Here is an 11003-nt window from a genome sequence, read left to right as displayed (position 1 = left end):
GTCACCTTTTAGATAAAGAAAAAAGCTAGGATTTCACCAGCTTTATAGAAAATGTTTTACCAACATGTGCTCTGTAAAATCCATAGGTCCACCTCGTAAATAGCTTTTTGGCTGATTTTACTAACAAAGCCTGCAGAATGGACACACCATACCCACACCTAGAAAAGAGTTGAGTCTGTAGTTTATTTTTCCATAAAGCCTTTTTCCTCTTCCCATGCAAATTAGATGAACTAGCTAAAAAGGGCACGGCCAAAAGAGAAGAATACCCTGTTGTGATGCCTGATCAACTAAATACTTATGGAGATAAAAAAAGAAAACGCTACTGTGTATGCGCATCAAAATGCCCCTAGGGTAGCTTTCAATGGCACCGTTAATGTTTATGGAATAAAGACCTACTTATGGCACATGCAATCATGGTTTCTCTCACCATTACACTCACCAAAACCATCACTTGCATGGTACATCCCTGCCCTCAAGGAAATAATGCAATGCACTTGCTGTACTTAATATTGTCGCTGAGAGACAGAAAAACAACTGGTTACATTTTCTGAGGATCTTATGCTCTAGATGTGTACAGGATCCTATGTGTGAATCATTAGCCCACACACATATAAGGTCAAATCGTGGGCCCTCGGATTTGGCATGGACCTTAAGGGAGATGAACAGTCTGGCCTTCAGAGACATTTCTTGATCCTGAAGAGGTAACTCCTTTCATATGGCTACACAGCCTTCACACAAATATGCAGCCCCCATATCTGCCCTTCTCAGAACAGGAGCCCATGAATTTGCCCCACCTAAATGCTGTGGGATGAGGAGGAGCAGCAAGGGGGTTCCCTCGGGTGAACTGACAGGCAGCTATGGAACACCTGGAAGGGGCTGCTGGCACCCCTAACAGTGCTGTCCCCCGGCCCACGTCTCTGCAGCGGAGCTCTCTCCTTGCACAGCACACAGAGGGAGTGTGCATCCCTTCTATCACCCTGTTGCCCAACCCTCACCAGGCTCAGGACCAGAGGAGCTAAAGCTGTTCCCTGGAAGTGAGGATGGAAGCACTGCTGTTTGGTATAGTTACAGCTAAGCTGGAAAGAGCCCAGACACCTGGACAAAAAGGCATAATCTTGCAGTGGCAGGGAGATGAGCTAGGACTTTGCCACATCTTATTCACTTTTAGCATCTTACGACACACAGGTAAGTCACACCCGAAGCAACAGAGCACAACAAAGTAGTGTTTCAAAATTCACATGAAATGGGTTTAGTTCAGTCCTCCATCCTCAGTGGATTTACACTGGTGTGAAAGAATCAGGCCCATGGATTTTACAACCTGTGCTTATGAAATAACTTCCCTCCAGCCTAAAGAAGTAGGAACTAATTTCACAACCCTAAATGCTCTTATTTTTGTCAGTGCAGAGGATCAGGTCCCAGCTGATGTAAACCAGCATTGCTGCATTAAAATAAATAGATTAATACCAGTCTACACCAGCTGGGGAGCTGGTTCATTTTTTTTTTTTTAAATACAAGGTAAACATTAATGCTAGGCCTGGAAGGTCAGGGCGTCTCGAGAAACCTTTAACCACGATAAGCACTAGGCTACAAACTATAAGAATTGACCCATCTTTTTAGATAGCAGAGAATCTAGAAATAAAAATGGATTTTAAATAACGGAGGAGAAGGATATATAATTCAAACTGTGCTCTGGTCTATTCATATGAGTCAGGGTTTGCAGGACTGGGTCTTTTGGGTTCCGAAACAAGTAAAGGAGAAACTGGTACCACATTTTGTTTTGAAATATATTAATTCATAACGTTTACACAGAAATTATCTTATTAATTTAGAATCTTGACCATTTGGCTGATTCCTTTTTGGTAAACAGTTTTGCTTCACTTTGCAGGGCAGTACTCAGGATTGCTTACGCTGGCTAAATGCCCGCTGACTTTGCAGTGCCTCTCAGTCTCATTTACCCTAATTTCTGTTGCCTATTCCTGAAGCAGCACACATCTGCGTTAACTTTTAGCCTGTCCTGCCACGTTGTCCCCTGTAGTTTGGATAACTGCTTTGTTTCATACTCATCCAATTACAGGGTAAATATTTGACCCGACATAGAATTAGCTGTTATCTAATGGAAGCCCTTACCAAGTTATAGCTTTAGATCAGGAGACTCAAGTGTACCAAAAAAGTGGAAACCAGAAAGAAAACTGATCATACTTAGTCCTGCCTCAGGGCAGGGGACTGGACTAGATGATTTATCGAGGTTCCTTCCAATGCTACATTTCTATGACTCTATGGTTTGTAGACATTACAACTGAAATCCTGGCTTCACTGAAGTCAATGGCCAAAGTTCTATTAATTTCAATAGAGCCTATACAGGTCTTCCAGTTTGTGTAATGTCAAGCAAACCAGAGCTAGTGTCTGGTGGGACATGGTACTACCTTTGCTGCTCTGGGAACACTACTTGGTGCAATTGCTGAATGCCAGCTTGAAGAAACCATTGATACTGTTGAACAACAAAAGAAAAGATCCCCTATTCTCCCTCCTACTTCACCACTGCTGAAAGGCTAAGAGCTTATTATACAGCTAGTGAGAATAGCAAATTTGCAGCAGGAGATATACACCACCTGTGCTAGTCAAAATTCAGCCAATATAGCCTGAGTTGCCAGCTGCGGATGGAAACCAAGAGTAGTGGCTCTGGTTCAAGTACTAAGTCAGTTTTGGAGGTATAATATTAGTGCCAGTGGACCCATTTAGGAGTGGAGGGGCAGTATTTTGGTACTCCTCACAGTAATAGATTTTAGGCCATGTTTAGCTTTGTTAGTTATGTTTTTCGTTATATTCTATTTAGTGCCCAGAGGCCTATTTTGTAATTCTAATAATAAAAAGTATTCTAAAGCCCTGGCCAGACACAAGCAGGTTCTAATTCTATTTTGCCTCAAAGAAAAGAGCTAAGCTGTTAAACCCCAGCTTCTTACAATATTTCCTCTTTGTGACATACACAAAAATCTGAATCCAACAGTGCTCACCCAGAACAGTTTTAACTCCATCTATCTGATCTTGTATAAAATTTTACCTTCTATACTTTCTTTTTACTATGTTACTTGCAGCATTGTGACACAGTTGATATGCTGGGTAGACAAGGCCTTTTGCAAGATAAATTGCAGTTACAGCAGGAAACTGTTCTATAAAGAGGAACTCTTGATCCGACAAAGTTTTTCTTTACTAGTAGGCTTTTCTATAGTGCTCATCACCACAATATCTTAGCACCACATAAACACTGATTAATACAATCATCCAACTCCTCTCTGTGAGATAGGGCACTACTGTCATCCCCATTTTACAGAAGGGAAATTGAGGCATAGCGCGATCAAACAACAGAGGGACATGGCAGAGTCAGGATCTGAATCCACATCCCCTCAGTGCTTTAACAACAAGACCATCTTCCTCACTGAGAGGAGCTCCAGTCTTCTGCAGCAGCAGCAGCTTATTTCCTACTCATCATTTTTGTCCCTTCCATAACTGATCACTTAAAAAAATGAATGAGTGGCCTTAGCTGCCCTTCTCTTGGACTAAGCAGGACAAGAATACTCTAATTTTTATGATGAACAACTATTCTCTCTGTCTTCCAGCCTTCAATATTCTTTATTAACTTTAAACAGGCAAGCCCAGAGGCCTTTGCACTTGACTAATTTGGACTAATCTGACTATTTATTTATTGATATATTTACGACAGCTTGGTGAGCCCATCTGCCAGATGGTTTTTTGGAAGCTCCTGGAGTTCTGCGAGTCTGCACTGAGTAATAATACATATACGCAGTAAGGTTTTCCCTGGCTAGATGGGAGGCGGGGAGGTCAGATGGGCGGGAGTAAGGGCAGGTGAAGAAAACAGAGGATGGTCAGGTTGAAGTCGATGCAATGCCCTTTCAATTTATTTTATTTCCGGTTTTATATTAACAGCTACAGTGGACAACTCTAGGGATTGTACTGGCACATATGACTAGGAAGGACTGAAGTCAGAAGACAGCCATTGAAGAGCGGTAAATAAAGTCATAATGCTGGTCTACAAACAGATTGCCCCAGTTAAACAACAGGTGTGATAATGAACTAATTTAGGGCTTATCTACACTTACAGCACTGCAGTGGCACCAGTGCAGCTGCGCTGCTCTAGCGCTTAGTGAAGACGCTACCCACACCAATGGGAGAGCGTCTCCAATCAGCATAGGTACTTCACCTCCCCAACAGGTGGTGGAGAAGCCCTCCCACCAACATAGCAGTCTATACTGAGGGTTAGGTCAGCATAACTACGTCATTCAAGGGTGTGGATTTGCCAAAGTGACATAGTAATACTGACATAATTTGATAGTGTAGACCATGCCTTAGTTAAACTGCTTCAACTGCATTTGTGGACTCTCCTATTAGTTTTAACCTGGCTTAGCTTGCTCCTCCATGTAAGGCAAATTTAAAGTGATGTAAGAATGTCCACATACACAGTCGCACAAGTTTAGCTAAATTGATAAATCTTTGCCATTTGTGTGTGCGTAGAACAGACCGTAGGGGGCCAAATTAACCTCCTGATATATAACTTTTCTGATATTAACAGACTTATGCCAAGTTAGAAATTGCCCTGAAACCTCATAAATCAAAATCGTCTCATTGTAGGTTGTTGGGGTTTTTTTTAAAATGAAGCTCAGATTATTAGCTCCTGAATATTAAATTCCAACTCTGTCAAGAATAGACCCAACTGGAGAACAAGCAAAAAATCTGGATGAGAAGTTGGAGCATTTGAGAGGTATTGGAACAGTTACCTACCTGGCAACAATCCCAGATTTGATCCAGAGGTTAGCTGAACTGCCCAGAAGTTATTGCAATATTTGCCATGTTTGAAAATAAGCGTTAAGGGGGAATGTTTCATTATTTTTCCTTCACTTCCAATTCCAGGATCTTGCATTCTGGGCCAAAAAAATACTGAGAATTCCAGTATTTGTACAACTGTAGTTTCCCAATGTGAATGCAGTTACTAGGACACATTTAACACAACAGTAAAACAACCCAAATTTGTGCTGCTACTGAGATCATGTTAACGGAAAGTATTTTCAATGAGTTGGGTTCTTAGTAGCTTACTTAAGGATACAGAATATGTATCCTGTTAAAGAACTAATAATTCCATCATGTGTAGATTAATAGCTTTCTACTGGACCACTAGTCATGGTGACTTCTTACGAAAACTTGTTTTAAAATAACAGAAATTAACCTAACCTCTTTGCTGACAGTGCTGTAGCTGAAATGGAAGGGACAACAGGGAAGCACGGCTCACCTTATTTAGATTGGGTAATTAAAGACAGCTAATAGGAGTGGAGATAGAAAACATACTAAAGGACTCAATCTTGCAAACACTTAGGCAACTGTGCCTTATTCATGTGAGCTGTTAAAGACAGTGGACCAATTCTGCAGTCCTTAATCAAGCAAAACTCCTCCATAAAGAGATGATTAAGATCTTCCTTTGAAAAACACAAAATGTATAGTTCCTCTTGTATGGTTATAACAGCGCAGATACTCAGAGCCTGTGGATTTCAGAGCATTAATTGCTAATCCACAACTGAACTGAAAGGTTCTGGTTTGTTTGTTATGGTTTTACAGTATTTAGTTAAACTTGCCAACCTTCAGTTCCCAGGAAGTCATATTTAAGTTTCTGAGCAAAATACTTTATTTAAGGAATCCCCATTTTGTGAAAGATCCATTTCTCATGGTCAGCTATCCTTCCATATATTTGTTATGCTGGTTTCCATGAATATGTTTAATAACGTGTGATTTGCTTATATGCAAAATCCAGGGGTCTTTTTTTTTTTTTTTAAATGAAAAGCATATACTTCTCCCTGAGAAGTGAAACCATGAAGTCCTGGAAACTAAACCACAATATAAAAGTTTCTACTTTCCTTACATGACGTTCAAGGATTGCTGTTTATCAGTGACAAATAGAAAGTACTTAGTATAATTATTATAGCTCAGATTCTAGCCGTAGGTGATTGCAGCTATAAAGTTTCCCAAATAGGAACAATGAGCCCTATGAAACTAATGAAAAAAATCGCCAACTTCCTCACTCCAAAGTCTGATTTTTACAAGGACTCCATTTCTTTTAGGTTGCCAAAAATGAACAGTTTATTTGAATCTAAGTTAGGTCTTCAGGAAAAGAACTGTAATGTAAAATTGAATAATGTTGCACCAACGACAGGATAATTAAGCAGTTTCAAAAGCCAACAATATTTCGGTTGCTCTTACTGTAGCATGTCCCAATAATGGAAATATAGAAGTCCTATTCTAATGTTAGCTTAGCTAAAGATACCAAAAATCTAGTGGTACCCCATGCTATATCACTGTCCTGTAATCAGGTGAATTAGAAGTGTAATGACTGCTTTGACACAAACTGGTATTTAATATGCTGAAATGTACCAGATTTTTCCCTTCCCCAGGCATTAGTAAAATCCCCAAGAAAATTAAAATCCAGGTCATAGCTAAATTCCTTTGAAACTGGGATTTAAATAAAAGAGTTTCTTTGGTGTAAGAATTTTTTGCGCAATTACATTTTTATAAGGTTAAAGTTAAAAATAAATCCAAAATCTTTTTAGGAGAGAACATTTAAAAACAGACTTAATGTGTTCAGAAACCCATCACACATGTGCCTGTCAAACAGATGCTTCCCCATAAATTAATTTGAGCAACTCTCTTCTCCAATCAGAGAAGAGAAAAGAGCTGTTAAGGGCAGTTTATGGGGTGACATTGTTTTGACTGACAAATCTTTCGTGCTCTGATTCTGTCGTTCACATCAATTATATTTCTCAAACATCTTTTTGAAAATGAAATGAAAACTTGGTAGAGCAAATAAATGGGAAAACTGTTGATTTTTAGTTGGCTCCATGCATGCAAAAGTGAATCCTGGTTTTAAAAATTGTTTATCAGTGATAAAAACAAGGATGGGACAAAACTCCTGCTGTCATCAGTTAGAAAAGAATCGGCCCCCAAATGTCAAAGTATTCACATCATCCTTTTCTTCTAATGTTCTTTCTTCATAGTGTTATTTATCATTAGAGCAGATCTAACAAAATGATGACGTTTAATGAGCCTAAATCCTATTATATTTATGGGACTTTGAAAAATAAATCAAAAAAGAAAAATTTGAGGCATAGCAGAAGTTTTGCTAGCATTTTTAAGTCAGGCAAAATTAGTTTTTTACGTTGTTTTGTTCCAATTGTACAAATTTAATTTGCCATCTTTAAAAAAAAAGCCCACACAATTGCTAGAAAAGGAATTAGTAGATGTAAGGGGGTTATTAAACATTGGCATTCACCCATTGCTCTTACACAGAAAAGGCAGCACTGAAAAAGACAAAGCTGATTAATATGAATGGCAGCTAACCTAAAAACTAAAACTTGAACAGAATGGTGTATGCTAATCTTGCTCAAATACAATTATGAAAGCTGAATTTGCTGGTGTTTGTCATTACTATGCAGGCTGAGGGTTTATGTGAATGACATCTCTACAGTACTAGGCAATCCAGTAAGAAACAAAGAATTTTATCCACACTGTCAGTTTCCCAACTGCCCTGTCCATCCAGAGCTGCTTGAATAGCAAAAGACTTTACAATCTAGGGTTATTTGTGATAAACTTTGTCTAAAAACAACCCATTCATTACTAGAAATGTCCTTAATCCTCAAGTTTCCTGTAAGGAAAAGATTGAAATTCTGTGTTATTTATTTGCTCTGTTGGGTCCACAACCAAAATAACTCAATATGTTAGTCACATTAATAAAATACCTGCCAGATCAAAAATCTTAATAGTCAGCCTTGGTCATGCCATTGTTTATAGATGTTTGTTTACCAGCATATCTGGAGACATAAGGAAAACCTTAATAGCTCTGGCCACTCATTAGCAAAGTACCGTGGAGCCCTAATCCCATAAAGATATTAAACTATTTTTCCTTACAACAGCAACAAATGGAGGGAATTCTCATTACTTATTAAGATGTGGTACATTCTTTGCATATTGAGTTTCTTCTTATACTTTGAACTCTTATCCCTCATCATTCTATTTCTGAGACTAAGATCAAAGTAGATCGGCCTTACAGAGCTACAGATGAGTGGACGCATTTCAGAGAATATTAATGCCCTCTTGAAGAGCAAAGCAGGGAAGGAGGTGTAATCCCCTAAAGAGCTAGCCCTGGGAGTCTAATAATACTGAACAACTGTAGCATGCTCGATGGATCAGCTGTTAAAGAGTGTAGCCTCACGGAGGTGGAGCTGCTTCTCCTTGTTTAACAATGTGGCCCAATTCCCAAAGTTGCAGTGAGACTAAGTTTTTTTGGAACTGGCGAATCATGTAAATGTGGATTCTGGCAGATTGGCATAGAGCAATGTGTTTTATAGTAGAAAAAATAAGTGGCCAATTTTGTGTGTCTTGATTTTCTGGCCTCTCTCATTTGGGCCGCTGACTTCTCTCCTCTCCTCTGGTTTTAGATGTTACCTTTTGGTATTTTGCCTACTCAAAGGTTATTGTTACTGATGAGCTGGCTGGACGTACTGGTGTGGGATCAGATAGTGTTCTCCCTTGATCTTCCAGCAGCTGATCCTGACATACAAGGTTTATTTTTTGCCTTTGGACTGCTTGCCAGACTTTTAAAGAGGAATTACTTTAGACCCTTGTTAAAGCTAAGAGTAAACATGCTAAGTACTAAGGCATTTGGTGGGTATCATTATATGAAAAGAAGAAATGTTATATTCATTACAGAGGAAAATCTAGCAATAAAAAGTATTACCTGCATTTATAGCCCTTGTAACCTAATTTCTGTGACAAAGCGAAGAAGTAAAAACATTCCATTCTGCCTTTCAGTGACCCCTATAAGAACCCCCCCATGGAGTCATTTAGGATAGTAATTTGAGTGAAAATACATGCAGTCTTTACTTTGCCTGCTCGTCTTAAATTAAAAAACCTTAGCAATGGTAAACATAACAGCATTTTAAGATGATTGCAAAATGCCTCCAAATTAGTAAGCAATTAAAAGAAATAATAACTTAAAAGACATTTTCCACAGCATAAAAGAGTGACAAAACATGGAGCTGCGTTGTGCAAATGTTAAATTGTACATAAAATATCCCTTCAATATATGCTGCCAGTAAAACCCAAGGCACTGCAGGTCATTAAAATGTCAGACTTGGGGCAGAGGGGAAAAAATGCCGTGTTTAAAAGTAAACATGTAGCCCTTTTATAATTATTTTCCCTTAAAGTTAACTGTGCAAAAGGTATGAAAGAAAGAAAAAAAACGAGTTTGCTCTTTCTGTGTTTCTAATGAACAGCGCTGCATCATTGGGCTGAAGGGTCAAACTATGATCCCAATCCTGCCCCTCATCCATGTAGTCAGTGGAGGTCTTGCCATTGATTCCAATGGGAACAGGACTGAGCTCTACTTATGGAACTTCAATTCATTTTCTCTTAGCCAGCTTTCATAAAAAGAAACAGGCTTGTTCTCATCCATGGTGTAAACCCACTCACTTTACACCAAGAATGAACTGGATCAACACCTTTTTTAGAAAACACAGGGAGCCCAATAATCAAATATACATGTACAAATATACACTAGGCTATCCAAATGACACAAACAATCTCATACTGACAGATTAATACCAGCTCCACTCACCTTTGTGATAAGTGTCCAAATATGGGGTTTGAACATTATATTAAGGAGTTCAGACTACTACTGGGCCCAATCCCGTACTCCTCATACTAGCTAAAAACCTGCATTGAAGTCAATGGAAGGTTTAGCCTGAATACAGAGTGTGAAATCTTATCCTACTTGGGCATAGCTAGGAGGCAATCTAATGTTACTTAGCTGAATCATCTGTTTAGTTTTTACTAGCTCATTGCAAATGAATCAATAGACAGCAATAGAATTACTTGTTTCACATTTGTGTAAATAAGAAGAGAAGAGATTTTATCAAGCATGTTTCCACACTGAAAACAAAAAATGGTGAGACATATGCTGTTGTATTCTGTAGTCTCTTGTCTTATTTCCAGAGCTCTCTAAGTCAGTCACAAAAAACAATGAGTCAGAAGGATATCAATCACATTCCAGTTTTGTTTCCCTCCTACTGGAAGAAAGCGCATCATGGCCCTGAATAAAAATGTTCCATCTCATTAATTTTGTATATTTTAAGCAAAATGTCTGGAGATGAAGTTGATAAATGTTTGCCCAGTATCATTTACTGAGTTGTGTGTCTAAGCCAATACCAAAAGGTGCTTAATACACCAGTTAAATTCAGTCCAATATGTTTAACTGAGAGAAGAATTGGACTCATAACATTCAGATAAATGCAATGGTTATGAAATAAGTTTACTACTTTAAAACTAGAACTTCAAATTTGGGGCTAAATTCTGCCCTTGGATGCATGTTTTTCTTTTTTCTTTTCAGTCAATGGGGACTGGGCACATGCATCTAAATTTGCCCCTTAGGGTATGTCTACACAGCTGCTGGGAGCGAATCTGTAGCCTGGGTTAACAGGCTTGTGCTAGTACGCTAAAAAATAGCAATGTGGACATTGCAGCTCAGATACTGAAGCCTTGGGGCAGGGGGTTTCACAGCCCAAGCTGGAACATCAAAGGAATGTCTACACAACTATTATTAGTGCACTAGCCCAAACCCTGAGTGTGAATCTGTTGACCCAGCAGCTGTGTAGACACACTCTTAGTATCTCCTTTCCTTAAAACTACCTAATAATATTGCTGAAAGTGTATGATGTCAGGATTACAAATCAGCAATTAAATCAACATCCCTCTGGTTTCTATCTGACAAATGCAGAGTTCAGAGAGCAGGTCCACACTACGGGGTTAAGTCAATCTAAGTTATGCAACACCAGCTACGTGAATAACGTAACTGGAGTTGATGTACCTTAGGTTGACTTACTGCTGTGTCTACACCATGCTGGGTCAACAGGAGAAACCTTATGCTTCTCGTTCCTCGGAGTCAATGGGAG

Source organism: Mauremys reevesii, linkage group 16 (genome assembly GCF_016161935.1).
Source record: "Mauremys reevesii isolate NIE-2019 linkage group 16, ASM1616193v1, whole genome shotgun sequence".
NCBI lineage: Eukaryota > Metazoa > Chordata > Testudines > Geoemydidae > Mauremys > Mauremys reevesii.
The sequence above is the reverse complement of the archived record's forward strand: the minus strand, read 5'-3'. Positions refer to the sequence as shown.